Raw genomic sequence first — 25,293 nt, 5'->3', positions numbered from 1 at the left:
AGCTGTACCTGAGAAAAACAGCATGTTTTTTCCTAGCAGTGCACTGTGTTGTACCGTCCCCAGCCCAGGCAGGTGCAAGACAAAGCAATACAGTCAGACTAGGGAGCTGTCCCTCAGCTCCTCAAGACAGGGGAGCCTCTCTAGGCTGGACTCAAGCTGCTCAGGCAGGACGGCCCCAGCCGGCTGATGAGCAAATCTCCTTGTTGGACTTTTCCTTTTATCAATAAATAATATCCCATTTTATCCTTATTAGTGCTTTTGCTCTTAAATTCTTGTTTGATATCAATATTGCTAGCCTACCTTCCTTCTGGTTAGTATTTGCCTAGCATATCTTGTTTTATATCTTTATTTTCAATCTTTCTGTGACCTTATTTTAGGCAAGTCTTTTGTGAACAGCCTATGCCTGGATTTTTTAAAACTCCAAACTGGAAGTCTCTTTTAATGGGAAAATTTGATATGTCTACCTTTATTGTGTTTAATGCATTTGGACTTACTTCTATCATCTCTGTGTTTTGTTTTGATGCTTTTTCTTTGCTTTCCCTCTTCCATACCTTCTACAATATTGATGAGTTTTCTTTATTCTCTCTTTTTTTTTAATTTTCTTTTTTACTGGTTTGGAAGTTAAGCATTCTATTTCTAGCCAAACAGAGTTACTCTTAATTTTTAAACATGCCTATGTTACTTAAAGACTAATGTTAATGTGTATTTCTGTTCTCCTGTTAAACAATAGAAGGATCTTAGAATGTAAACCAAGCTCTTCCATTTTTCATGTAATTTATTGATTAGTATTTTAGTTCCACCATATTTTTATACTCTTTCAAAAAATTATTATTAATAATTATTATTGTTTAGATTTACCTACATATTTACCAATTTCATTGCTCGCCATGGCTTCTGTTAGCCCAATTCTTCCTTTTGGGTTCAACTTCTCACCAAAATCTTTTAGAAATTCTTTTAGCAAGATTCTATGAATAGTAAACTCTTTCATTTGTATCTGAAATTGTCTTTATTTCACCCTCTCTGTGTTGAATGATAATTATCTGGGGTATAGTTTTCTAAGTTGACAGTTATTTCCTTCAGCATTTTGAGGCTGTAATTATTTCTCTTCTGGTTCCTATTGCTCCTAATGAGAAGCCTGCTGCCTGTCTGATTGTCATTATGCTGGTTGCTTTTAAGATTTTTATCTTTGATGTTCTGCAGAATCACTAATGTTTTTAGGTGTATATACATTTTCATTTATTCTGCTTGGAAATCCATTTGTTTTCCTTCTTATTGACAGCTAATTTTTTTTTTTTTTTTTTTTTTTGCATTCAATACTCGTCAATTTGCCACCATTGAATCTTTATATATTGCTACTCTCCCTTTTCTCTCTGTTCTCTTCTTCTGGAATTTCTAATATCTCTACTGGACCTTCTCATTTTATTTCTCATGTTTCTTAGCTTCTTCTTCATATTTTCCATGACTTTAACTCTGTGAGGGGCATTTTGGGTACTTTCCAATTTGCCTTCCAATTCACTAATTCTCTCTTCAGCAGTGTTATAAACTGCTTAACTACTCCATTGAGTTGTTTTTATTTCAATATTTTACTTCTAGAAATTTTATTTGGTTCTTTAAATTCTACTTTTCTTTTCCATTATGCCGTATTCTTGCCTTTTGGAATTTATTCTTTCCTTTTTAGGGGGAATATTTTAAATATCTTTAAAGTATTTTCCATATTGTTTCATTACCTATATAGTTATTTGAATTCTCCGATGTATTGTCTTTGCTGATTCTCATTTTTTAAAAAATATTTTATTTACTGGGGCACCTGGGTGGCTTAGTCGTTAAGCGTCTGCCTTCGGCTCAGGTCATGATCCTGGGGTCCTGGAATTGAGCCCCGCGTCAGGCTCCCTGCTCAGCAGGAAGCCTGCTTCTCCCTCTCCTACTCCCCCTACTTGTGTTCCCTCTCTCGCTGTGTCTCTCTCTGTCAAATAAATAAATAAAGATTTTACCCCTGTAGTGGTTCATTTCTTCTTGTGGTTCGAAGTTCTTTATTGTGAACTCATCTCCAGCAGAACTTGGTTTCTGTAAGAGACTTAAATGCCCTTGGCCATGGAGGAAGCATCATGTCAGGCAGTTTTGCCTCTGCTGGGACTCTATGAGTCTCACTATTTCTGGACCATTTTATTTGTTATTTTCTTGAATTGAGTTTCCTACACCTTGTGAGTAGTGCAAATTTACACTGCACATCTATGTTCAGCACAGGCTTGGGTTTCTAATTTCTCACAGAATAATTTTTATTCCACCCTCAGCCACAGAAAGATGACAAGCTTTTCTACTGAGTCCTCATCCTGAGTGGAGTTTTCCAGTTCCTGTTTCATGGATAAGTAACACTTCATGGCTCCTAAGTTTATGAAGGAAGCTCAGCTCCAATTCCCCAAAATGCAGTGGCCTGGGGCTCACTCTTCTATCCTCATCACTGTTAAACTCTAGCTCTTATGACATGGTACTGGATCCAAGGCCTCTGTGAGCTCCCCGTGGCCACTTTGGTTCTGAGTTTTCTTTTCATTCCTGGCACTTAGAAACTTTCATTTACTGCTTTAAAATGTGGTTATATACTTTTCAATTGTTATATTTTATATGTTTTTAAATTTATCATAAACAATTATAAAGTTTATATTTCTAGTGAGAGACATCTTCCTACATCAACTCAGTCTGATATGTTGGCCTGAAATCTCCTCATATTCTTGTGTTTATGATCCAGTCCATCTTTTCCACTAGGTTATGAACACTTTTAAGTAGAGAGAGTATTTACTATTTATATTTTTATCCCACTCAAGTACCTAGCCCAGTTCTCTGCACTGAGTAGGTCCTTAGTAAGTGTTGTTATTTTTCTTATTATTTTTACTGTCTCTAATCTCAATGTCCAGAAGTGACATAAAGCCAGATTCTGGATCTGCTATGAGCATTTAAAGTACACAGTCAGTCTGTTCAGCCTTTGGCATTGCTCATCTGAATTTCATTATTCATGGATAACATCTTCCTCAATCACCTTCAAGGACAAGTCATCATCTATAAGACCAATATTTCTCAAAGTGCAGGTTGCAATCCATTAGCGGGGTCATGAAATCAATTTAATGAAATAGAATAAAATAAAAAGTAAAATACCAAGGTGCATCACATATGTAAGTATAGGTACTGCTTACTAAAATTTTGTTTCAGAAGTGTATATGTGTGTGTGTGTGTGTGTGTGTGTGTGAGAGAGAGAGAGAGAGAGAGAGAGAGAGAGCCAGCATGCTGGGTCACCATGCAAAATATATTTCAGGCTGTGAGTCAGGGTAAAAATGTTTGAGAGTCACTGATTAGACTTCTCTGAGACCCTACTCAACCTTCCACCCATTTCTGGCAGGCCCATCTTCAAGAGCAAAGATTAACTGCAAAGCTAGGAAAACTCAAAGCCTATCTTTTTCCATATAAAGTTCTCAGAGTACAACATCATACCCCAGGGAGGAGGGCAGGTCCCACAAAGGTCTATGCTGCCCTGAATTAGAAGCCCACAAACAGTCAAGGATACCCAGTGAATCACAGATATTCCCCGCACTCCAGGCCTTTGCACTTCACCTTAATATCCCTGCCAACTCTCCGGGAACGCCTTTCAGCTAATGTTTAGCAGAACTCTGAGACCCTTAAGTGCTGTTTTTCCAGGGTCCTGACCCCTAGACAGCTCCTTGAATGTGGTTCTCAAGGCCATCACTAAATATCCACCTGGGAGAATACCTGGGCAATTACTCCCCTGCACTTAGCTCCCAGGGAAATTACCTGCAGAATTCTCCTACACAGTATAGAAGGTAGACGTGCTAGCTGTAAAGACTTCACTTTGAGCATCAACATTGTTATTGAAAAGGGCCCCAGAACTTCTTCCTCCTCTGTACCATCTTGAATGTCTGCAAATCACACAAGAATTCAACCCATTTCATATACAATGAACCCTGGTATGAAGGGATTTTAGCTTCATTTAAGTTCCACATTCAGTATATCCCAAGGTTCCAAAATAAAGAGTCAGTTATTTCTCTAAAAAATCGAACTGATATCTGTTGAGCTCCTACTAAGTGTCAGAGATTTTCACCTTTTGCATTATCTCATTTAATCTTTATAGCAACTATGAGGTCAGTATGATTACCCCCAGTTTACAAATAAGGAGTGTGAGGGTCAGAGAGGTTAATGAACTTGCTAGAGGATAGCTAGCTAGTAAGTGGTTGCTGAGCTGGAATTTGAACTTCAGTTTGGCAGACACTTGGCCTGAGCACTTAACCACTATTCCCACTATATATCCCTCAATAAAAGGCCTCCCTGCCAGTAAGGACATAGATTCCAAGATAGACTCATGCAGAGCCAGTGCTTTCTCTGCATGTCTAGCCTAAGAAGTAAAATGACCAGGATATGGATGTCTTCTCCCGGACTGGGTCACTGGACACATTGCTTACATCTCTGAGCCTCACATTCCCATCCATACTAGTATTTGAACTATTTCCTTCAGAGGCTGCTGCAAGGAAGACATAAGATAATGACATGAAAGTATTTTGTAAAGCATAATGTGCTATGCCAATGAAATAGTCTAAAAAGCCATACAAATAAATAGCTGAATGTGTCTGCATTTTCCCTGTTGGATTGGGAGCCCTTTCATTGGCTCCCACTGCTCTCAGAATAAAACTCAAAATGCCCACTTGACCAGCGAGGCCTGCATGATATGGCCCTTTGTTTATCCCCCTTTCTCAAAGTGTTCCAAATTTACTGACCTCTGTGTTCCTATCTCAGGGCCTTTAAACATGCTGTTTTCTCTGCCTGATACATTTCCCATCTCTACCCACAACCTCTACTCTCCACCCTCACATTGCCTGACTAAATAGTAGATTAATTTCCTTAGGGCAGCTTTACATGACTAGGTAAGGTCACTCTATTACACACTCTCATAGTATACCCTGTGCCTTTCTTCCATAGCACTTTGGAACATATTTACTTTGTGTGCATAGTGAGGGTGGCTGTTAGTCGTTTAATATGTGTCTTCCCCACTGGAAGGGAAGCTTGATGACAGCAAGGACCATATACATTTTGCAAGTCCTATATCCCCAGCACCTGGCAGAGCACTTCACTTGGCACAGAGTAAGGACCCACAGATATTTGAACACATTTTAAACATCAGTAAATCTGAGCAGAGACTGCTTTACTCTTATTTTATCACCTATTAGAAGTCCCACAGAAATCTGTTATGCTTCATCCTCTTTAGACTGGCATTTCTGAGCATGAGGTCCATAGGATAGAAATAGGTGTTATATAAGAGAAAGAGTTTTAAGGTCAAATAATTTGAGAAACAGAAGGTTAAACACATGTAAACAGGATTTAAACTTTTTTTTTAACTTCAAGACTTTTTTTTTTTTTAAGTAGGCTCCACGCTGGGCTGCATGACAGGGCCCTTGAACTCACAACCCTGAGATCAAGACCTGAGCTGAGATCGAGAGTCAGATGCTTAACCAACTGAGCCACTCAGGTGCCCCTAACCACAAGACTTCTTAGAGCCATGCTTGGGTTCTTGAGAACTGTCCATGCAAAGCAGAGTCCCCACCCAACCATAATGCACATACGGTGTGAAGGAGAAATAAACCTTCCTTATCTTAAACCGCTGATAGGGGGTTGTTACAGCTACAAACCTAGTCTACCTTGACTGATAATACATTGTCCATATACAGTATTTTTGATATTGGAAAATCTATAGATAGGAGGTGAGAAGGTTTCTGGAAACCTGGACGGGTCCATCGAGGAGGTGGGTGACTGGGTGACCTCATTCACTAGAGTCATTCTGCCCCCACACATGACCAGGGAGACAAAACTATCCTTATACAGCAGATGAAAGTTGATGGGTAGTAGGTCAGGCTTTCAAACCAGAAGGGGTTTAATCATCGATTGATTAAAAAGCTAAATAAACAACATTCGCTGAGCACCTACCACATGACAAACACTGTTAGGTGCTGGGACACACTAGTGAACAAGATACAGGTTCTCAGGGCTCAGAGACCAGCGTGGGAGACATATAAGTAATGAGTCCATTTCAGTATAGTGTTTTAAGAGCTAAAAAGGCACCTAACACAGATGTGGAATGAGAGGAGCTTCTTAGAGGAGGTGACATCTAAGCTGTGATCCAGAGGATAACTAAAAAGTAGCCAAGTAAGAAAGGATAGAAGGGCATTCCAAGCAGAAAGAACAATTTGCAGGAGGTGAGGAATCTGCTCCAGGCCATTGGAGGGATCCAGCAGGAGACATGAAGTGCCAGGGAATATAATGCTTTCTCCAAGGCACAAGGCAAAGGAGAGACTAGACCCAAATATCAGCCGGGAACCTGAGTGAACCTAAATCTCAGCCAGTAGGTATGCTTCAGGTAACAGGATTTAACAGGGGAGGGAAAAATGGGCCTGAGAGTGGGAGCAGGGCCTCCTCTTCTAAGGACAAGAGTCATCCAGGAAGCAGGAGATGTGGGGATGGATAGGGGCAAGGAGGGAGGCGGGACTGAAAAACATAGGAGGAGCCAGACCTTGACTGTTGTTCCTCACCAGGAGACCAGGATGCCTGGGCTTAGGCAGCTCTGATGTGCAGAGGTGTGCAGCTGGTTAGAGGACAGATGCTCAGAGAAGGCAGCTAAGAAGGAGGTCTGGAGGGACGCCTGGGTGTCTCAGTCAGTTAAACGTCTGCCTTCAGCTCAGGTGATCCCAGGGTTGAGTCCCGCATCGGGCCCCTCGCTCAGCAGGGAGTCTGCTTCTCCCTCTGACACTCCCCTCTCTGGTGCTTTCTCTCTCTCCCTCTCTCCCTCTCAAATAAATAATCTTTAAAAAAAAAAAAAAAAAAAGAAGAAGGAGGTCTGGGGAAGAACTGAGTGCCCCCCACCCCAGGTCCAGCCATGGCGCCAGCCTGAATCCATTATGCTTGATCCACCCAGGGCTGAGATGAGAAATTGAAATGCGGAGGTGTGTGGCCCATGAGCCTTGGTAGCCAAGCTGCTCTGTGGTTGAGCTGCTAGTATGTTTGGGGTCGTGAGTCCAGGCATTGAGAGTGTAGCTTTGTTGTTTTCGTTTCATTTTGTAATTAAGTTTAAAGATTCCAGCCTGAAAAGATTCAACTGAAAGAAAAGAAGGCAGGATTGAACTAAAGGGAGGCCAATGTGGTTTTGTTTTTGTTTTTGTTTTTATGCAACGCTTCATGAATTTGCGTGTCATCCTTGTGCAGGGGCCATGCTAATCTTCTCTGTATGGTTCCAATTTTAGTATAGGTGCTGCCGAAGCGAGCACAGGGAGGCCAATGTTGATGGCGGTCAGAAGTCTGGAATAAATACAGGAGACAGGACTTACACATCCCAGCACCAGGTCTAGGCTTCCTCCATCACTCTCTGTGGGCCTCCTCCCCACTCCCAACCTCTCTAAGAACATCCAACCCTCTCCTTAGGGACCCCTCTCACCTCAGGAAACTGCCAAGAATGAACCAGTTGCTCTTCAAGGGACACTTTCCCAACTGTAGGAAAATGTCTCCCAACTCCTAGCCTCTTCCTGTCCTCTGCATACTTGCCTGCAGTCCTTCATTTATCCACAAGACAAATAATAGAAATAACATAGTGTAGCACATAAAAGCACGGATTTTAGAGTTGAACAGAAACTCAGCTCTACCACCTACCAGCTAGAAGAACTTGGGAGAGTTACTGAACTGTGTTGAGCTTCAGTTTCCTTATCTATAAAATGGGAATGATAATACTTGCTTCAGGTAATGATTAATTGAGATATGTATGGAGGCATTTGGCGTGATGCCTGGCACTTATTAAGCCCTCAGTAAGTTATTATTACTGATACTATTAAAATAGAACTTTAAACAACCTGTACTTACCTGGCTCACTGGCTTAAGTGACACCATCAATTCTTTTGTATAACATACTGACTTACACTCATGGCTCATCAAACCTTCATGGCTAGGATGCCGTGCACTTGCGCTCCCCCATTTGGTTGAATTGCATGCTTACCAAGAGTCATTTGTTTTTAACTCAGCCTGTTTATGCCAGCTGTGCATATTATTCTTATTATATAATTTAACTAAATGTTATATAAACCAATAAAATATGAGTACTAAACTAATGTTGCTGTTTGGAAAGACTGTAACAGCAAGTTGCTTAAAAATTTTATGAAATTATGTATTAGTGAGACAACTGAAAAAGAAGGGGAAAAATCATTAAAAAAATCTAGGATTCTGCATTCAGATAGTTTCTCAAATACGTTTCAGTTTCCAATCCATGTTAAAGAAATCAAAACTGAAAATGGCAATCAATGTATTCTGGGTATAGCTCATGCAAGAAAGATGTTGGTGAAATGCCAATCAGTACATCCATACACAAAGAAAGGTCTTGGTCCTACATCTAAAAATGAGAGTATATAGTCTTTTATTTGTTTTAACCTAAAAATAAAACATTTAAGGTATGGAGAGGCAAGGTGAGACATGATCCCAGACCTCAAGAAATGTATGGTTTAGAGAGGGAGACAGAAAAGTAAGTTGTTGATCATAGTAGATTATAATGAAGGGTAATAGAACAGAGGGAAGGGGATGCCTAATTTGGGCAACAGTGCAGAGGATTCCTGGAGGAGGTGGCTTCTGAGCTTGCTCTGTGCTCCCTCACATCTGTCTCTCGACTCCTTTAAAATCTTCCTGCAATATAAACCTGGGACTTGGCCTCCAGCTTTGCCCAAAGGTTCCCTTATTTTCAGATCCCAGTATCAACAAAATCCCAAAGAATGTTAGAAGGGACATGGCTGCCCTGACAATAAGAACCCCATGGATCATAGAATGTGTTAGGGACTCATTATTTATTTATTTATTTATTTATTTAAGATTTCACTTATTTATTTGTCAGAGAGAGAGTGAGCGAGAGCACAAGCAGGGGGAGCGCAGGCAGAGGGAGAAGCAGGCTCCCCGCTGCCTGGGATCACAACCTGAGCCGAAGGCAGATGCCCAACCAACTGAGCCACCCAGATGTCCCATACATGCATTTCTTTAGACCTTCTGTGATTCTACATATATTTTTAGCTATGCTCCATTTCCCAGGATGAGGTCTCTGAAGAGCTTGTGCAAAGAAATGCTCATTTTCTTTGATCATTTAAAAAAATTAACCTTTATGAGATAATTCATGTGCAGTTGTAAGAAATAATAGAATACTCTTTACCTAGTTTTGGCCAATGATAATATCTTACAAAACTATAGCACAGTATCACAACCAGGATATTGACATTGACACAGGGAAGGTACAGGACGTCTCTATCACCACAAGGATCTCTAATGTTGCCCTTTTATAGCCACACCCACTTCCCTCCAGCCCTTACTCCTTCCCTAACCCCTGGCAACCACCAATTTTTTCCCCCAATTAAATGATTTCATCATTTCAAGAATATTATACAAATGGAATCATACAGTATATAATCTTTGGGGATTGATTTTTTTTAAAACCCAACATAATTCTCTGGAAAGTAATCCAGGTTGTGATGTGTATCAGTAGCTCATTCCTTTTTATTGCTGAGTAGTATTCTGTAGTGTGAATGTACCACAACTTATTTCCCCATTTTCTAAATGTTTCATAATTTTATATTTTACATTTGAATCTGTAATTCATTTTGAATTAATCTTTATATAAGGTGACTTAGTTCAAGGTTCTTTTTTTTCTTTTTTAACCTATGTACTCCCACTTGCTCTAGCACCATTTGTTTTGAAAAGACTATCTTTCCTCCATTGAATTGCTTTTGCACCATTGTCAAAACTCAGTTGGGCAAAAAGATAAAAAAAAAAAACCTCAGTTGGGTATATTTGTGTGGTCTACTTCTGGATTCTCTATTCTGTTCCATTTGTTTTATTTTATTTTCATTTATTTATTTATTTATTTTTAAATATTTTATTTATTTGACAGAGAGACACAGTGAGAGAGGAACACAAGCAGGGGGAGGGGGAGAGGGAGAAGCAGGCTTCCCGCAGAGCGGGGAGCCCGATGCGGGGCTCGATCCCAGGACTCTGGGATCATGACCTGAACCGAAGGCAGATGCTTAACGACTGAGCCACCCAGGCGCCCCTGTTCCATTTGTTTTAAAGATTTTTTTTCTTTGAGAGAGAGAGAGATAGTGAGCGTGCACGTGCATAAGTTGGGGGAGGGGCAGAGGGAGAGAATCTTCAAGCAGACTCCCCAGTGTGGGACTTGATCTCACAACACATGAGATCGTGACCTAAGCCAAAACCAAGAGTTGGACACTTAACCAACTGAGCCACCTGGGCAACCCTCTGTTCCATTGATCTATGTGTCTATATCTCTACCAATACCATATAGTTTGGATTATTGTAGCTATATATATATAATAAGATTTGAAATTGCATAGATGCATTCTTCCCACTTTATTCTTTTTCAAAATGTTTTAGATATTCTAGCTCCTCTGCCTTTCCATACTACTTCAGAATAATCTTATCTGTATTAACCAAAAAAACCATCCTGCTGGGATTTTCATAAGAACTGTGTTAAACCTGTATATCAATTTGAGAACTAACATCTTTACTACATTAAGTCTTCCAATTTGTGAATATGATTTGTCTCTCCATTAAAAAGAGATTTTAAAATTTCTTTCATCAGCACTTTGTAGTTTTCAGCATACCATTCCTGCCCATATTTTGTTAGATTTATACCTGAGTATTTCATTTTATTTTTGAGCAATTATAAATGATATTTTATTTTTAATTTCAGTGGCCATACATGCATTGCTAATATATAGAAATACAATTGATTTTTGTATATTTATTTTTATCCTTCAACTTTGCTAATTTCATGCATTAGTTCTAAAAGGTTTTTTGTTTTTTTTGTTTTTTAAGATTCCTTGGGATTTCCTAAGTAGATAGTAATGTCTTCTTTTCTGACATGTATAGCTTTTATTTCCTTTTCTTGCCTTATTGCCCTGGCTAGAACCTCAAGCTCTATGTTGAATTGGAGTGGTGAGAGGGAACAGCCTTGTGTTTTTCCTGGTCTTAGGGGGAAAACATTCAGTCTTTCACCACTAAGTGTAATGTTACCTCTAGGATTTTTATGGATGCTCTTTATCAAATTGAGGGAGTTCCCCCTATATTCCTATTTTTCAGAGTTTTTGTTGTTGTTGTTCCCCTCCCTCCTTCCTCCTATTTTTCAGAGTTTTTATCATGAACTGGGTGTTGAATCCTGTCAAATGCTTTTTCTGCATCAACTAATACATTCATGCAATTGTTCTTTAGCTTGTGCATAAGGTAGAATGCATTGATTTTTAAATATTGAACAAGCCTTTCATGACTGGAATAAACTCCAGTTGGTCATGATGTATAATTCTTTTTACATATTGCTGGATTTCTGGTTTGCTAGTTTATATTTACAGAGGGAAAGAGAGTGGGGGGAGGGGCAGAGGGAGAGGGAGAGAGAGAATCTTAAGCAGGCTCCATGCCCAGTGTGGAGCCTGACACAGGGCCGGATCTCATGACCCTGAGATTATGACCTGAGCCAAAATCAGGAGTCGGACACTTAACTGACTGAGCCACCCAGGTGCCCCTGCCTGGTTTGCTAGTATTTTGCTAAGGATTTTTGCACTTATATTCATGAAGAATATTGCTGTGTAGTTTTCTCTCTCTTTTTGGTATTGTCTTTGTCTGGTGATAGCCAGCTAATATTAACTTCATAAAATTAATTAGGAAGTGTTACCTCCTCTTCTATTTTCTGGAAGACATTGTGTAGCTCTGCTGTTCTTTTTTCTTTAAATATTTGGTAGAATTAGAATTCTCCAGTAAAACTGTCTGGGCCTGGAGATTTCCTTTATAAGAATTTAAAAATGATTAATTCAACTTTCTTAATAGTTAGAAAATTATTAAAATGATCTATTTCACATTGGGTGAATTGTGGTAGTTTTTGTTTTTCAGCATGTGTAGAGTTGTTCATACTATTCCCTTATCCAGTTGATGTTTGCAGGGTCTGTAGCGGTATTTCCTGTTTCACTGCTGAAACTGGTAATTTGTGTCTTCTCTCTTTTCTCTTTGTCAGTCTTGCTAAAGCCTTATCAATTGTATGTTTTTATTTTTTAAATTAAGTAGTCTCCATGCCCAATGTGGGGCTTGAACTCACAACCCTGAGATCAAAAGACACATGCTCTACCAACTGAGCCAGCCAGGAGCCCAAGACTTTGCCTCTTTTCTTTCTTTCTTTCTTTCTTTTTTTTTTTAAGATTTATTTATTTATTTGGGGGGCAGGGGCAGAGGGAGAAGGAGAGAGAATTTCAAGCAGACTGTACACTGAGTGCAGAGCCTGACATGGGGCTCAATCTCATGACGATGAGATCATGACCTGAGCTGAAATCAAGTCAGGCACTTAACTGACTGGGCCACCCAGGCACCCTGACTTTTCTGCTTTTCTAATGCCTGACTTTAGTATATATATATTTCCTATCAGCACTGCTTTAACTGTGGCCCACAAATTTTGATATGTTGTATTTTCATTTTCATTGAGTTCAATGAATTTTTAAAAATTTCCCTTGAAACTTCCGCTTTGACTCATGGATTATTTACAAGTGTGTTGTTTTGTTTCCAAGTGCCTGAAGAGTTTCTTGTTATCTTTACGTTATAAATTCTTTAAAAAAATTTGTAGTCAATGAACACACCATGTATGATTTTAATTCTTTTAAATTTGTTGAGGTTTGTTTTATGGCCCAGGATATGGTCTACGTTGGTGATTGTCCCATATACACTTGAAAATAATATGCATTCTACTGTTGTTGGAGTGTTCTGTAAATGTCAATCAGATCCTGTTGGTTGATGGTGGTTTTGAGTTCTATCTAGTTGTCCTGTCAGTTACTGAGAGGGGGTTTTGAAGTTTTCAACTATAATTGTGTATTTGTCTCTTTCTCCTTTCAGTTCTTTCAGTTTTTGTTTCACATATTGTGCAGTTCTGTTGCTTGATCCTACACAATTAGAATTGTATATCTTCTTGATGAGTTGACATATTAATCATTATATTATATCTCTCTCTGTCTCTGGTAATTTTATTTACTCTGAAGTCTACTTTATCTGATACTAATATGGTAAATGGACTGATATACATAAGGACTTCTGCTTTGTTTTGATAATATTTTCATGATATATCTTTTTTCATCCTTTTGCTTTCCCTCTCTCTCCATCTCTCTCTCCCTACACACACACACGCACGCGCACATAGTTAGGTCATGATTTTTACTCATTAATTTGTGTATTTATGCCATTTACATTTAATGTAATTATTGATCTATTAGAGCCTAAGTCTGATCTTTTACGTTTTCTCTTTGTTCCCTACTTCATTTCCATTTCTTTTCCCTTTTTGTGGGTTACTGAAACATTTTTTAGAATTCTGCTTTTATTTCTCTATGGTATTTTTGAGTTTATCTCTTTTTTAAAATGGTTTCTTTAGGTATTACATTATATATGCAAAACCTACCACAGACTACTAGTGTCATCATTTTACTAGTTCGGGTGAAGTGTAAACATTTTACCTCATTTTACATCCCTTTACCTTTCCCCATTTTTAATATCTAAAATATTTCCTTTATATGCATCAGTGTTGTAATTTTTGTTTCAACAGTCAAATATAATTTAGAAAACTCAAGAGGAGTTACCATGTTTTTTCTTCCTTTTTGGTGTTTCAAGGTATCTTCTTTTATCAATTCCTTTGTGTTTGGAGAATTTTCTTTAGCCATTCTTTTAGAGTAGGTCTGCTAGTGACACATTCTCTTGGTTTTCCTTTATCTGACAATGTCTTGATTTTCCTTTCATTTCTGAAGGATATTTTCACTAGATATTCTGGGTTGACAGTTTTCTTTTAGCTCTCAAAAAAGTTGTGCCACTTCTTTCTTGTCTTTATGGTTTTTGATGAAAAATCCACTGTATTTGAATTGAGTTCCCCTCTAGGTAAATTGTCATTTCTCATTACTTTCAAGGGTTTTGTCTTCAGTGTTTAGAATTTTGACTATGATGTGTCATGGTGTGGACTTCTTTAGGTTTATCCTGTTTGGAATTCACTCAACTGCTTGAATCTGTAGGTTTACATATTTCGCCAAATTCAGGGGAGTTTCTGCAATTTTTGAATACTTGTTCAGCCCTACTCTCTATTCTCCCTCTGGAACTCCCATGATAAAAATGTTAGATCTTTCGTTATAGTCCTGTAGTCTATTTTCAGTATTTTTTTCCCCTCTTTGTTGTTCAGATTGGGCAATTTCTACTGTTTTATCTTCTAGTTTACTGATTCTTTTCTCTGTTCTCTCCATTCTGCTTTCAAGCCCATCCACTGAGGTCTTTAGTTCTGTTATGGTATTTTTGAATTCTAAAATTTCCATTTGGTTCTTTCTATTTCTTTTCTTTTCTTTTCTTTTCTTTTCGACAGAGAGACACACAGCGGGAGAGGGAACACAAGCAGGGGGAGTGGGAGAGGGAGAAGCAGGCTTCCCGCGGAGCAGGGAGCCCGATGCGGGGCTCAATCCCAGGACCCTGGGATCATGACCTGAGCCGAAGGCAGATGCTTAATGACTGAGCCACCCAGGTGCCCCTATATTTCTATTTCTTTGCTAAGACTTTCTATATCTTTGCTGAGACTTTTTATTTTTTTCATTTGTTTCAAGCGTGTTCATAATTGTTCATTAAAATACTCTTTTTTGTGATGGTTGCTTTAAAATCTTTGTTAGATAATTCTAACATTTTTGACAACTCAGTGTTGGCATCTATTTCTCTCTCTTTTTTTTTTTTCATTCAGTTTGAGATCTTCCTGGTTCTTGGTATGATAAGTGACTTTTTATTGAAACTTGGAATTTGGGGTATTATAAGACTCTTGAGTTATTTCAACCTTCTGTTTTAGCTGGCTTCCTCTGACACCCCTCTAGTGGAGGAATGGGAAGAGAATTTGTTACTGCAAGGTGGGGTAGAAATCCAGGTTCCCCACTTGGCCTCTCTCCTTATTACTGCTGGGTAGAGGTGAAAGTTCCAGCTCTCCAGTAGGCCTTCTCTGATACCTCCCTGGCTGAGAGGGGTTAGGAGAGCTTTGTTACTGCTACCCCCACATAGCTTTCATTGACATCATGGAAGGAATGAAAGTCCTTAAGTCCTTAAACTGTACTAGGCCTCCTCCAACACCACCCCAATGTGGAGGAGAAGGGTCACCTCATAACTGCTGGGTGGAGGTCCAAGTCCAGGATCCCCATGTGGTCTCCACTGACACTGTGGGGTGGTATAGGGAGCTTCTTACCTCTGGCGAGTACAAGTGTCCAGACTCCCTACTTGGCCTTCTCTGACACCATCTGCAAGTGGTTGGGATGCCTCATTAAAGCCTACTGAGAATAGAAGTCTAGGCTTAGCCTTCACCCTTGCTGGCATGGGTGGGAGTGGGACCACAGATTTTTCTGTGGAATTTGGCTGAAGTAGATCAGTTATTGTCTAAAAGCTTTCTTTCTAGGTTGTCCCTTTCCTGCTTGCTTGACTAGAGAGAGCAGCTTTCATTGGGATTTTTTTTTTTTTTTTTTTTTTGTCTGTACTTATTGGTGTTTCTGGGTTGCCAGCTTCTTCAGCTCCAGGTCTGAGAAAAATGAGGTGAGACAAAAGAAAACCCAGGGAACTCAATATGTCATTCCTTGGATTCCAAGGTCCCTAGCTGATCTGCCTTCTTCTCTCCATATTTCAGAGTCTTCTTATGCTTGCTTTATGTATAATGTCCAGGAATTTTAGTTGTACTTAATGGAAGGAATAGGGGAAAGTATGTCTACTCTACCTATCCTATACTGTCTTTCTAGGATAAAAACTTTTTTGATGATTTTGATACCAATCCATTTGCTGGGCCTTCAGGACATAGTAGGTACTGTGTAGGCACTTCAGGGTTAGCATAATATATAGATTATAGCTCCTATATGCCAGGACCTCACCATTAGGTAGGACAGCCAGCCATGTCTCCTATAGTCTGGCTCATTGTTAAGAGCATGGCTTAGAATCAGGACTGAGTTCCAATTCCAGCTCTGCCACTTCCAAGCTCTGTGACCCTGGATAAGTGAGTTAACCTCTCCGATTCTCAGTCTCCTCACTTGTAAAACAGGTTAAGGATTAGTATCAATACCATAGGCTGTTGATGGATTAAACAAAATAGTGCATGTAAATCAGTTTGCATGATGTCACCACATAGCAAGTGCTTAGTAAATATTAGTTGTTGCTGTTGTTGCTGCTGCTTCTGTTGTTATAAGGTAGGCTGGGCCAGGTATAATAATTTTCCCTTAGCCTTGTTCTCTCTAGTTAGAGCAGGTATTTTGGCTTACTCTGTGCCCACCGCCTCTTTCTTTCCTTCCTTCCTTTCAGATTTTATTTATTTATTTATTTGAGAGTGAGTGAGAGAGCAGAGCAAGGGTAAGGGCAGAGGCAGGAGAGGAAGCAGACTCTCTGCTGAGGGGGTAGCCTGATGTGGGGCTCCATCCCAGGACCCTGGGATCAGGACCTGAGCCGAAGGCAGATGCTTAACTGACTGAGCCACCCAGGCACCTCTGCCTCTCTCTTCTTATCAATTGTGGGAAACTTCTTAACTTCATGCAGTCTCTTTGAAGGTGCTGAGATGGATGTTGCATGGGATGAGTGGGAACAGATGTTTACTATTTGTTTTCAATCATTCATTCCCTTATTTATTCATAAATTCCTCTAGTAAATCTTTGTTGAACAATGATCTGGTGCTTGGCAACATGAAGGGAGCTTACAATCTAGCAGGATAGGCATATAAGTAATGATAATATGAGGCAGACTATGTTCCAAGAAGAATATGATCAGAATACTCTGAGAGCTCAGAAGAGAGATAAATCACATTTGGATAGAAGAATCAGGGAGGAATTCATAAGATGGGCACATCTGAAATCGACTTCAGTAGGTAAACATGAAGGAAGTGCAAGAGATGAGCAAAGAAAAAGAGAAAAGAAGGTACAAACTGTCCGTAGAAAACAGAAAATAGTATGGTTTGGCTAGAACATAGTGTATTTGTGTGTGTGGGTGGGGTAGAGTGAGAGGTGACTGGACAGTATGTTGGGGCTGATATTTGGAGAGCTTTGAATATGAGATGTATCAGTCAGGGTTAGGGTTGACTGTAAGCACCCAAGGTCCAGTAGCTTAAACACATAAGGGTTTATTTTTCTCTAAGTAAAATAACTTCAGAGTTTGGTATCTGGGATTGGTATGGCAGCTCTACATCACCAGAGACCCAGGTTCCTTATATACTTAGCAAGTGCTTCCATCTTTAAAGTTGTGCCGTAGTCCAAGATAGCTGCTGGAGCTCCAGCATTCCAGACATGGAAAGAAAGGAAAGGAAGACAGGCAATCTGTCCAGCTATCTGCCCTCTCTATGGAACCTTTATGGAACCTTCACGAGGTAGCACACAACAACTTGTATTAACATCTTATTGGCCAAAAAGAAATTTTTCTTATTGGCCAGAACTTAGTCACATGGCCATTTATCAGCAAGAGAAAAATATACCATTTATTTGCTGAGAGAAATAAACTTTTAAAAATCTGGGCATATTGCTCTCCTGGATAAGATACAAGTTCTATTACTAAAGATGAAAGGATACTAAGTAGGCAACTGGAAGACTGCATCACCAGAGTAAAGGGTTTAGACTTAATTAATCTGGCAGTGAAAGCCCTGTGGGGGATTGTTTAGCAAGACACTGGCACAATCCAAGTTGCCGACTAGAAAGATAGTCTGGGACTGTGAAGACCAGGTTGTAGTAGAAAGAAACTAGAGGCAGAGAGATTAGTTAGTAGGTGATTTCACTGGTCAAGGAGGAAAATGATGAAGAATGAGATGGAAAGTGAAGGGGACAGAGGGAAGACATATTTCAGTAATATATTATTAGGGTGGCAGTTGATTGGATGTGAGGGTGTTAAAATAAACCACAGATTGATTTTGCAATGGGAAACTCAGACAGTTGACCAATGAACATGGAATTGGATGATGGAGCCATTTCTGGAAAGAGGGAAATCTGAAGAAGAGCTTATTTGGGGCCAGGTGATGGGTTTGGTTTGAAACAAGAGATTCAGGCAGAACACTTATGCCAATGGTTCTTAAAGTGTGTGCCCCAAATAGCATCAGCATCACCTGGGAATTTATTAGAAATGCAAATTCTGGGACCACATGCCAGACCTACTGAATCAGAAACTGTAGGGTTGGGGCCTAACTATCTGTTTTAACAAACACATACTGTATTTTTATATACTAGCAATAAACAATAGGAAATACAAATTTAAAAAACATTCCATTTGTAATAGCACCAAAATATATTAGACACTTTGGGATTAGTTTGACCAAAGATATACAAGACTTCTACTCTGAAAACCAAAAAGCATTGCTGAGAGAAATTAAAGAAAACCCCCCAAAATGAAGAAATATTATGCCCATGCATTGGAAGATTCAATATTGTTAAGATGCCAATACTGCCCAAATCGATCTCTAGATTAAATGCAATCTCAAAATTCCAGTAGGCTGTTTATTTTTAGATACTAACAAATGGATTCTAAAATGTATATGGAAATACAATAGAATAGCCAAAACAATTCTGAAAAAGAACAAAGTTGGAAGGCTTACACTATCTGATTTTAAGACTTATAAAGACACAGCAATACAGTGTGATACTGGCATAAATATAGACAAACAAATCAGTGGAGCAGAATACAGAGTCCAGAAATAAACCCATGCATAAATGATCATTTGATTTTTGACAAAAGTACCACAGCAATTAAATGGGGAAAGGAAAATCTTTTCAACAAATGATGCTGGAATAATTGAATAGTCATATGCAGAAGAAAAAAAAAAAAAAGAACCTTAATCCCTACCTCAACACCATATACAAAAAATTAACTTGAAAAGGATCATAGACCTAATATGAGAACCAAAACCATAAAATTTCTATAACAAAATATAGGAGAAAAATCTTAGTGACCTTGAGTTTAGCAAAGATTTCTTAAATATGACCCCCAAAATGTAAACTATTAAAAAAATCAAGGGGCGCCTGGCTGGCTCAGTTGGAAGAGCATGCAACTCTTGATCTTGGGGTTGTGAGTTCAAGCCCCACACTGGGTATAGAGATTACTTTAAACAAACAAACAAACAAATAAGTTTGACTTCAACACGTTAAAATGTTTGCTCTTCAAGAGATATAGTTTAAAAAATGAAAAAGTAAACCATATACTAGGAGAAATTTTTTGCAAAGCAAATATCCAACAAAGCACATCTGTCCTAGAATACATAAAAAACACAGCTCAATAGTAAAAAGACAATCCAATTTTTAAAATAAGCAAAAGATTTGAACAGACACTAAACCCAAGAAGATATATGGATAGCAAATAAACACCTAAAAAGCTGCTCAACGTGATTAGTTATTAAGAAAATACAAATTAAAAGCCCTACATACCATTATCACTACATTACATACCCCCCACATACCCACTGGAATGGCTAAGATTAAAAAGACTGATCATACCAGATACTGGCAAAGATGTGGAGCAGTTGGAATTCTCATACACTGCTGGTAGCTGTGTAAAATAGTACAACCAATCTGAAAAACAATCTGGCAGTTTCTTAAAACGTTAAACATACATTTACCAAATGACCTAGCCATTCTACCTCTAAGAGAAATAAAAGCACGAAGACTTTTACACAAATGTTCTTGGTACCTTTATTAATAGCCCCAAACTGGAAACCCAAATGTCACTCAACTAGTGAATGGAGAAACAAACTGCTGTATATTCATGTGATGGACTACTACTCAGTAATAAAAAGGAATGAGCTATTGATACAAGCAACAACATGGATGAATCTCAAAATAATTATATAAGTGAAACAAGCCAGAAACAGTAAAAAGTACATTTTTGTGATTCCATTTACATAAAATTCCAGGAAATGCAAACTAACCTACAGTGACACAAACAAGTTAAAGTTTACCTGGGGATGGGGGAGGACGTTGAAGGGAGGGAAAGAGGGATTATAAAAGAAACAAAGAGACTTTGGGGGGTAGGATATGTTCATTATCTTGATTGTGGTGCTGGTTTCATGGGTGTATTCATGTCAAAACTTATCAAATTATTCACTTTAAATATGTGCAGTTTATTATATGTCAATTATGCCATGTATAATGCTGTAAAAAAAATATTCTTTGGCTCCACCCCAGGCCTACTGAATCTGAAACTATGGCAATGGGGCCCAGCAACCCATTTCTAAACAAACACTCCAGGTGATTCTGATGCACAATAAAGTCTGAGACCACTGATTTAGGTGACAAACTCCCAGCAGATTCCTGAAGTAAGGCTCTTGACTGGAGTACAGATTTGAGAGTCACCTGCTTAAAGGTCATAGCTGAGGTTATAGCATGAGGGGATTTAGAGACGAAAGAACAGAAAGCAAGAGGTGGGACTAGAGAAAACCTACCCTCAGGAGACAGAAGAAAAAGAGGAGCAGGTGACAGAAGCAAGGAAGAAGGGGTCTGAGGTCGGGGAAAGGAAGCTAACAGATGCCAAAGGAAGAGATTTTAAGATATGAGGTGATCAACAATGCTGATACCAATGTAGTATTTGCATAAATGCTGTCTAGTTTTCAAATCTTTTTCATGCATGTTGGTGCATTAACCATGGCAGGGGTGGGCAGAAAGACATTGATGACGTTATGCCTGGTTGGTGGCACTGTCTACAGGAGAGCCCAGGATTTGGACCTGGACAGACCTGGGTGGAATCTAGCTCCTTCACCTACTCATGTGTATGTCTGGTCAAATTTCTTGAACTGTTTCCTGTTTTCCAAATGGGGATAATTCTACCCACTAAGAAGGTAGAATATTGGTGGTATGTAAAATACCTATGCCGGATGACTCACAAAGTTGTGTTTCTTTACACTTTCCACCTTCATCTCATGATTCCTCATTTTACAGATAAAGAAATTGAGGACCAGAGTGGGTACATGATGTACCACAGGTCACAGGACTGGTAAATACTCCATTCTGGAAGCACATTCTTGACTTGGAATCCATGGATCACTAAGTAGGTCCTGATGGGCCTCAGGAGTCTGTGAAACTGCTGAAATCATATGAAGACTGGATATGAGTGTGTGATTATGTTTTTCCTGGAGCAAGTATTCATTATTTACATTGGCATTTCTCCATGGGATCCAGAATTGAAAATGGTTAAGAACTTCTCCTCAAAGGTCTGTTGTATTTAGGGGCACCTGGCTGGCTCAGTTGGTAGAGCATGTGACTCTTGATCTTGGGGTTGTGAATTCCAGCCCCATGTTGGGGGTAGAGTTTACTTAAATTAAAAAAAAATCAGTTGTATTTATTTTTCCCTAGTGCCTTGATTCACACCCCATAATCCTCAGCCATCCTTCTTCCCATCACACATCTTCTTCCAGAACATAGTTTCACTACTTCCTTGCTGACTGACTAGTCTGCAAACCAGGAAACTTGCTTCATGGTCTCATCTCAGATCATTTATTCACTTCATAAGCAGCTGCTCATCACCTGAAGGTCCAATTGGCACAATTTCTGGTTCCAGGAAGGACCCAAACATGGATGAGGATCCCACCATGAAGGAGCTTATGGTCTGGTAGGGAAGGCAGGCAGGCAGGGATAGAGATAACTACAATACATACATACAGTCTGTGATGGGAAACATGAGAGAAGGGGCACAAGTAAAGGTCTGGAAAGACTGCATTTGGACTGGTCCAGCACTGACCCCTAGCAATCTCTCTATCTGCATATTTGTCCATTCAGAGATGTACAACCCTCAGCTTCATCTTTATTCTTCAAGCCATCACAACTTGCCTTTTACCCACCACTTGATGAAATGCTCTCCTCAAGGTCAACCACCAGGAACCCCCTGCCCTCTTCAACAGATGCTGCTGTCTCTGTGACACTGAGCTGTGTTGGCTGTGCCCTTTTTGGGTCTCCCTCCTCCCTGGCTTTCGTGACAGCAGCATCTCCTTGTTCCCCCCCACACACACACACCCCATTTCTCTGGGACCTCTTTCATCTCCCTTTCACACTCCCTTTGTGGGTGGTGTTCACCACAGTTCCATCTGCAGCCCACATCTCTTCCCTTTATGCACTCACTCAGTGGCCTCACCCAGGTCCATGGCTCCACTGACCTTTACACAAATGGTCTCCACACGTTTTTTCCCCATCCAGCCTTTCTCAGAGCTCAGCTCTGAACAACTGACTAGAATCTCCAGCTTGATTCTTCAAGAATCTCCATCTCAATGCATCCGCAATGAACTTAGCACCTCCTGTGCCCCAAATCCATTTGTATGTCCCCAGTAGTCACCCAAACCAGAAACCTGGGAGTCATTGTAGATGCCATCTTTTTCATCACCTCTTTCATTCAAGCCATCACTAAGCCCTGTGAATTTGACCTCTTAAAAGCTTTTAAACTGGACTCTTCTTTCCCACCTCTGCTGCCTCTGTCTTAGCTATGCCCTCACTGTAGGTTTGACTACCTGCAGACCCTGTCGCGCTATACCCTCCACGGCTCTCCTCCCAGCCCAGGCCAGCCTGTAATAGCTAATAACAACAGCCCGCCTTCACCGAGGCTTGTCACACACCAGCTTTACCCATACTATCTCATTCATTCTTACAACCACCCTAACAGGCAGGCACTATCCTTATCACCATCTTACAGACAAGGGAATTGAGGCACAGAATGGTTAAATCACTTGTTAGTAACACAGCTAGTAAGCAGCAGTGCCAAGATTATTCTAAAATGCAAATAAATCTTAATTATATCACACATTGCCCTAAAATCCTTAAGGACTCCCCAGCCCCTTAATATAAAACCTCAAATTCTTTTTATTTGTTTGTTTATTTATTTATTTCTAGATTTATTTATTTGACAGAGAGAGACACAGCGAGAGAGGGAACACAAGCAGGGGGAGTGGGAAAGGGAAAAGCAGGCTTCCCGCTGAGCAGGGAGCCTGATGTGGGACTCGATCTCAGGACCCTGGGATCATGACCCGAGCCGAAGGCAGACACTCAACGACTGAGCCACCCAGGCGCCCCAAAACCTCAAATTCTTTATCATGGCAGTGCAGACCTTCAGATCCAAGCTCTGCCTACTTCGGCATTGGCTTTGCTTCTGGGTTTTAGTAATGCTGTTCTTTCTACCAGAAGCTCCTCTTTTCCCTACACATCCCCCTCCTGGCTTTTTTTTTTTTTTTTTTTTTAGACTTACTCTTCTAAAAAGCTCATGCCTTGCCCCATACAGGAAGCCTTCCTTGAATGCCCCACCCTCCCTAGTTGGGTAGGCACCCATGGTGGACACTGTCATGTGCCACCCGGACCCCCTTCGATGAGGGACTTACCCCAGTGGCTGGGAGTCTACCAGACAGTCCTGTCAGCTCCTGCTGGAGAATGGCCTCAGCTGAAGACAGCTGCCTAGCCCAAGGTCACGCCTGTTTCCTCGGGTTACCCACCCTATGACTCATTAATGCAGGGGTGGGGTGCATAAGAGCTGAGCCCTCTGGCCCCAACTTGGGAAAAAGTTGAAGGGTCATTCTAGCTCCAGAGTGCCCTAAAAGGTTGGCCTGCCCAATCCTGATTCTTTTCTCGCCACTCACAGGATTTGATCCTGAGAGCTTCCTGACAGCACCTTGCACATTAACCTCCATCTCAGAATCTGCTTCCTGGGGAAGCCCTCAGTGCTTCAACCTGCAGGTCCAATTGGCACAATTTCTGGTTCCAGGAAGGACCCAAACATGGATGAGGATCCCACCATGAAGGAGCTTACGGTCTGGTAGGGAAGGCAGGCAGGGATAGAGATAACTACAATACATACATACAGTCTGTGATGGGAAACATGAGAGAAGGGGTCCTAGGATTGAGCCCCACGTCCAGCTCCCTGCTCAGTGGGGAGCCTGCTTCTCCCTCTCCCTCTGCCTGCTGCTCTCCCTGCTTGTGCTTGGTCTTAAATTAAATAAATAGATAAATTAATTAATTAATAATAAATAAATAAGTAAGTAAGTAAGAAAGACACCACATATAAGACCCTTCGCACACAGGGGCCACTTGGTACCTGACAGTTCTCTTCCTCTAAACTTGACAATCTGAATCCTCAGAGCCAAGGCATAATAGAATAATAACTCTCACGTTTATAGTACTATGTGCCAGGGACTGTTCTAAGCACCCTACTTATACCAATTCAATTCTTTCAACAATTCTGTGAGGTAGGTACCATTATTAACCTCATTTTGCAGATAAGGAAATGGGACACAGAGAAGTTAAGTAATTTGCCTGAGATCACACAGCTAGGAAGAGGTGGAGGTACAATTAGAACCCAAGTAGTCTGGCTCCAGATCTGTGCCCTAGGGATGGGGGTGGGAAGAGAATACCCAGCACACAGTAGGTTCTCAAGGAACTTGTTGATGTTAAAGAGGAAGTAGGAAGGGAGGACAGTGAAGGGGAGGAAGAAAGAATCATCGTCTGGGCAAGTAATGAGGAAGGGTGAGGAAACGGGTAACCCAAAGGACATACAAGGGCCTGCCGGGAGAGATTGGAACCAAGAATATGAAAGGTCTTGGGGATGAGCTGTCCATAGGCCTGGAAGAGCCTGGACTCTGCCCAGAGCCACGTAGAAAGCACAAGACATGGCAGTGGAACTTCTTGGTGTTGGTGTCAACATTTGTATTTGGAGGTCAGTGTGTACATATATAAGGGCATATTGGGTACATGTGGGTCTGAGTTGGAGCCTCTTGTAGGGGCAATCAGGGAAGGTCTCCTGAACAGGTGACATCAGAGTACGGCTTTAAAAGATATGGAATGTGGTTGGTGGAGAAGCAGGAAACCTAGGCCTGTCAAGGAAGGTGACCAGTCCTGAAGGGCTTGTGGGGGTAGGAGTGGATTGGAAGGGGTTAGTTGGGGCCTGAAGTGCAGAGCTCTGACTGCCATGCTGAATCATCCTCAACAATGGCACTGGCTCAGAGTAATCCTTCAGAAAGAATAACTAGGCAGCAGGAGATGAAGGACAACAATGAGGAAGGGGGCTCTGACAGCCAGGAGGAATACCCCAGGGGCCACCCACTGCCTGCATCTGTGTAAAGTCACCTCTACCACTCCCCTGGTTCCCTGACAGACCGGTTATCCCTGGGAAAGGAGGAGGGGACAGCCACAGAGTCATCAATCTCCTGGGTCTTCTGTTCTTGGAAAGTGCCTGCTGCACCTGCTCCAGCCTAAGTGGGAACTA

The 25,293-nt window shown here is 40.5% G+C and overlaps 1 non-coding gene across 1 annotated transcript; it reads right to left on the bottom strand.

Moving 5' to 3' along the window:
* Positions 1-7,206: 7,206 nt before the first annotated feature.
* LOC116649623 lies at positions 7,207-7,313 on the bottom strand. The gene has a single exon (XR_004302704.1). It is a non-coding gene; the product is annotated as a U6 spliceosomal RNA (small nuclear RNA).
* Between the last annotated feature and the right edge of the window lie 17,980 nt (positions 7,314-25,293).

Source organism: Phoca vitulina, unplaced genomic scaffold (genome assembly GCF_004348235.1).
Source record: "Phoca vitulina isolate PV1807 unplaced genomic scaffold, GSC_HSeal_1.0 scaffold48, whole genome shotgun sequence".
Lineage (NCBI taxonomy): Eukaryota > Metazoa > Chordata > Mammalia > Carnivora > Phocidae > Phoca > Phoca vitulina.
Note: the sequence above shows the minus strand (reverse complement) of the source record. Positions and strands in the feature narration are given on the sequence as shown.